The sequence below is a fragment of the Sprattus sprattus genome, assembly GCF_963457725.1.
Source record: "Sprattus sprattus genome assembly, chromosome: 15".
In the NCBI taxonomy this organism is placed as follows: domain Eukaryota; kingdom Metazoa; phylum Chordata; class Actinopteri; order Clupeiformes; family Clupeidae; genus Sprattus; species Sprattus sprattus.
This window is the reverse complement of record NC_137913.1, coordinates 1,623,373-1,629,007: the sequence shown is the minus strand read 5'-3', so window position 1 is coordinate 1,629,007 and position 5,635 is coordinate 1,623,373.

The following is a 5,635-nucleotide window of genomic DNA, read 5'->3' as shown; positions in this document are numbered from 1 at the left end:
TGCTGCAAGCATCCTGTCACTATGACTACCCAGACTCCCCCAGAGTCTCAGATGTGTCTGTCAGGTAGCACATTAAAACACACACACACACACACACACACACACACACACACACACACACACACACACACACACACACACACACACACACACACACACACACACACACACACACTAAAACAGGGCTATTTTAAAGTGTGCTTTGAAGTGAACATGCGCCATGTTACAATTTCATAAAGATGGCTAGAACTGTCCACATTTTACCTGGGCAACTGAGTAATAACACCCTGGGTAAGAGCTTTCACACACACACACACACACACACTCACACACTCTCACACACACACACACACACACACACACACACACACACACACACACTCACACACAAACACACACACACACATACTCACAATCACACACTCACACGTCTTTGTGTCTATATCTCTCAAACACCACAAACACACACACAAAACAAAACAGAGATGTCAACATGTAAATATCCAAAACACACACCTACACACACACCTGTCTACCTACACAAACACACACCTAAACACACACCTGTCTGCATACACAAATATACACCACACTCAGGTTGACACACACTTTTGTACAACACCATGTATCCTACGTTGCACACACACACACACACACACACACACACACACACACACACTCTGTATTGATCTAAAGCCCGGTGAGCATAAGGGTAACGTTGAAGTTGTTGAGTGCACACACACACACACACACACACACACACACACACACACACACACTGCATTGATCTAAAGCCTGGTGAGTATAATGGTAACGTTGAAGTTTTTGAGCACAGCAGAGTTCTACAGCCCTGACTCCCGTTTCTGCTGCTGGCCTCAGACACACATACACACACACACACACACACACACACACACACACACATACACACACACACACACACACGGGCCTCAGCGGGCCCTCGCTACCAGAGCTCCACACAGGTGACTTCCGGCCACACGTCAACACCTTGACCAGCGCAGAGCGCTCCTCTGTTACCCGGTGGCTCGCGGTGGTGTCAGAAACAGCAGTAATAACACACGCGATCAATAAACACACACATTAAGAATGCCACCTCGTGCATTCGCGAGAACTTCAACGAAAACAACCAGGCACTCCACCCACCCGACGCTCGCTCGCGCCTTGACAGAAAACTTGTGAAAGCCATCGGTAATTCCCCGAGAGTAATGCTCGCCGTGAGGTGTGTGTGTGTGTGTGTGTGTGTGTGTGTGTGTGTGTGTGTGTGTGTGTGTGTGTGTGTGTGCCTCGCCGTGTGAATACGGTACCCGCTTCTATTTCCATACCTGACACTCAGCGCCGCATATCCATAAAAATGTCAGCCGGGGAATCAGCGCGAGGGGCGAACCGGAGGTGCGTTCGGTGCGCGATATGACCTACAGTAGCAGGAGCGCGCGAGGCTGGCATCGCGGTGCTGCAGTGCTTAGGCTATAGGATACATAAAATAGGCCGTTCCGTTTCTGAATGATCTTTTAAAGTCAGCAGAGCACCCGGTACGTACCGAACAGCGCCCGCTACGCAGTGCTGCAGGTAGCTCGCGAGCGGGGAGAAGAGAGAGGGGGGAAATCTATATGCTTCTGCATTTAAACGGCAAGTTAGAAAATAAAGAGTCAACGCTCGCTCTGCTCTTGACGGATGGACGTAAACCCAATCACGAGCCCATTTCAGTTTGACATATTCCCCATATCCAGCGCGAGCATAATAAACACGTCCCGGCCTATAGGCTCCTATCTGGGCACACACACACGGCTCGGGCTACGAGCTCAGCGTATACAGGGCGAGAGCATCTCCTCTCCGCTCCTCCCGCTTCTGCTGCTGCTGCTGCTGCTCGCGACTTCAAGCGCCGTTATGACGGTTTTAACAGCTGCGTCTTAATGCCACAGCGTGTGCGGTGCATGTGTTTACCGAGGCTCGCGTGCCTGCATGCCTGCCTGCCTGCATGCCCCTCCTGCCGTTAAACAGCGAAAAAAACACACCGAACTAACCGCTCCTTGGGAGGAGGAAGGGAGGGGAGGATAAGGGCCGGCTGAAGAACGCACGCTCCCCCCCGTGCTGATACCCGCCGCTGCCGCTCGCTCCGGGAAACGCGGATGGGCAGGAAGAGAAGCTCGCGTACCTGGCGGATGTTTGGCGGGGCCGTCGCAGTTTCCGCCCCCCGCGCGCTGCATCGGTGGCGGCAGGCGGTTGCAGGGTGCTCGTGCTCCGGTCCGCGTGAGGCTGAGCATGCCTATTAACGAGCGGGCTTTCCTCGCGACGCTCCGCGCTCGTCATTCGCTTAAAAAATAGGGAATTTTCAAAATGGTTTCTTCCGAAGTGAGTGAAGTTTTCCTTCCTCTTCTTCTTCTTCGTCTCCGTCTCCTCTCTTCTTCGTCGAGGACTTGACGTCAGACGTCCGTGAAAATTGCTGATTGACTTGACATTTAAAATAACACTCGGCTCGCTCGCGGGCTGCATGTGCGGGTGCAAGCAGCCAGCGCGCGAGTCTGCATACCCTGGACTATTGTGGCACGAGCCGGCAGGCAGCTAGGGGAATCATAGGGCAGCGTAAACTTTAAACCACCGTAAACACCTCTCACACCGGCAACACCTCCTCTCGCTGCTGTCATTAAGCGTGCGTCCACCAGTCCTCACGTGCCGTGAACGGCATCTTTGCCGGTGTCCCTAACGAGCAGCGTGGAGCAGCAGGCAGAGTCCGCGAGAGAGATGACGGTGACAGGGAGAGAAACTTCTGGAAATCTTTACTCTTTGCTTTGCGTCCTGCCTCATTAAGCAGCAAATCAAAGTCTGACTGAAGTTTGTAATCAACACACACACATTCACACAGTCACACACATTCACACAGTCACACACACTTACACAGTCACACACACTCAAATACACACTCACACAGTAAAACACACACTTACACAGTCACACACACTCAAATACACACTCACACAGTAAGACACACACTTACACAGTCACACACACTCAAATACACACTCACACAGTAAAACACACACTTACACAGTCACACACACTCAAATACACACTCACACAGTAAAACACACACTTACACAATCACAATCACACACACACTCAAACAGTCACACACACAGTCACACAGTCACACACACACTTACACAGTCACACAAACTCAAATACACACTTACAAACTCAAACAAACACTTACACAGTCACACACACACTTACAGTCACACACACACACTTACACAGTAAAACACACACTTACACAGTCACACACACATTTATACAGTCACACACACACTTACAGTCACACACACACTTACACAGTCACACACACACTTACACAGTCAAACATCCACTTACACACTCAAACAAACACTAACATAGTCACACACACATTTACTGTACTGCTACTACTCTCCCTAGTTACCACTCTACTGAGGCGAATCTGAGGCTACCACACACACACACAACACCAAGGCTACTACTCCTAGTTACCACTCTACTGAGGAGAATCTGAGGCTACCACTCCTCCTAGTAACCACTCCACTGAGGAGAATCTGAGGCTACTACTCTCCCTAGTTACCACTCTACTGAGGAGAATCTGAGGTTACCACTCTCCCTAGTTACCACTCTACTGAGGAGAATCTGAGGCTACCACTCTCCCTAGTTACCACTCTACTGAGGAGAATTTGAGACCACCACTCTCCCTAGTTACCACTCTACTGAGGAGAATCTGAGGCTACTACTCTCCCTAGTTACCACTCTACTGAGGAGAATCTGAGGCTACCACTCCTCCTAGTAACCACTCCACTGAGGAGAATCTGAGGCTACTACTCTCCCTAGTTACCACTCTACTGAGGAGAATCTGAGGCTACCACTCTCCCTAGTTACCACTCTACTGAGGAGAATCTGAGGCTACTACTCTCCCTAGTTACCACTCTACTGAGGAGAATCTGAGGCTACTACTCTCCCTAGTTACCACTCTACTGAGGAGAATCTGAGGCTACCACTCCTCCTAGTTACCACTCCACTGAGGAGAATCTGAGGCTACTACTCTCCCTAGTTACCACTCTACTGAGGAGAATCTGAGGCTACCACTCTCCCTAGTTACCACTCTACTGAGGAGAATCTGAGGCTACCACTCTCCCTAGTTACCACTCTACTGAGGAGAATCTGAGGCTACCACTCTCCCTAGTTACCACTCTACTGAGGAGAATCTGAGGCTACTACTCTCCCTAGTTACCACTCTACTGAGGAGAATCTGAGGCTACTACTCTCCCTAGTTACCACTCTACTGAGGAGAATCTGAGGCTACCACTCCTCCTAGTTACCACTCTACTGAGGAGAATCTGAGGCTACCACTCTCCCTAGTTACCACTCTACTGAGGAGAATCTGAGGCTACCACTCTCCCTAGTTACCACTCTGAGAATCTGAGGCTACCACTCCTCCTGGTTACCACTCTACTGAGGAGAATCTGAGGCTACCACTCCTCCTAGTTACCACTCTACTGAGGAGAATCTGAGGCTACCACTCCTCTTCTTGGTGCAGTGTTTGGGTGGGGCACCACCCCCTCTCACCCATCTTAGGGTCTAAGAACTCAACGTCCCCTCCACTCAACACCTAGATGTTAAGAGCAGCCACACACACACACACACACACACAAACACACACACACAATGCCAAGTCCAGAAGAAATAATTTGCCATTACAGTTTTTCTTGATTGCTTAAACATAATTTGACTGCTGTTTTTTTTTTTTTTAAACACCTCACACAATGAGCAAAACACCTCAGATCCATCGCAAATCGAAAACACTCTTGTAAAAACTATACACTTAATTAACAAAACCATATTTTGTTACCATATGAAACACACACGTTGCATATGACTGAATTCTGTTTGTACCACTTACACACTGCTGTATAAAACCTAAAACACTTTTAGCAATTCTACTTCTCAGGGATTAGAGTAGTGTAAGTGAAGTCACAGAGAAAGTGCAAATGTACAATACATTCAACAGACACTACACAAGACCAATGCTGCAGACTGATGAAAATATTATTTCATTCTCTCCATTTACCTAAATCAGTCAACATGTCAACATGGAGAATCACAACAAACATGTTCCAGTTTTCATGCTACTTCAGTAGTGTGCATAACACTGTAAGCTCAGCAAATATCAGACAAATGTAAAATTTAGTTTCCAGTACAGGTTACAATTCCATAAAAAAAGATTGAAAAATTAAAATACAGTACAAATAAAGTTGTTTGATTTTACCCTGTTGTCTTTTTAGGATGTGTGCAAGTGTTGACTGAGAGACCTGATGGACATTACTGTATTGAAAATGGCATGGTCACCGATTATTTTGCCTTGAATTTCTCTGATCCTGACAGCATTATTTGCCAAAACCATGTTTATAATCTCTCTCTCAATAAACTATCAATAAACTAATCAATCAATCAATAATCTCTCTCTCTCTTGTTATTGCATGAATATGGGCCCCGTCCTCCTATCAAGTTTATTTGATACATTTGGTCTTCTTCTCGTGTGTGTGTGTGTGTGTGTGTGTGTGTGCGCAAGGCTGTGTGTGTGTGTGTGTGTGTGTGT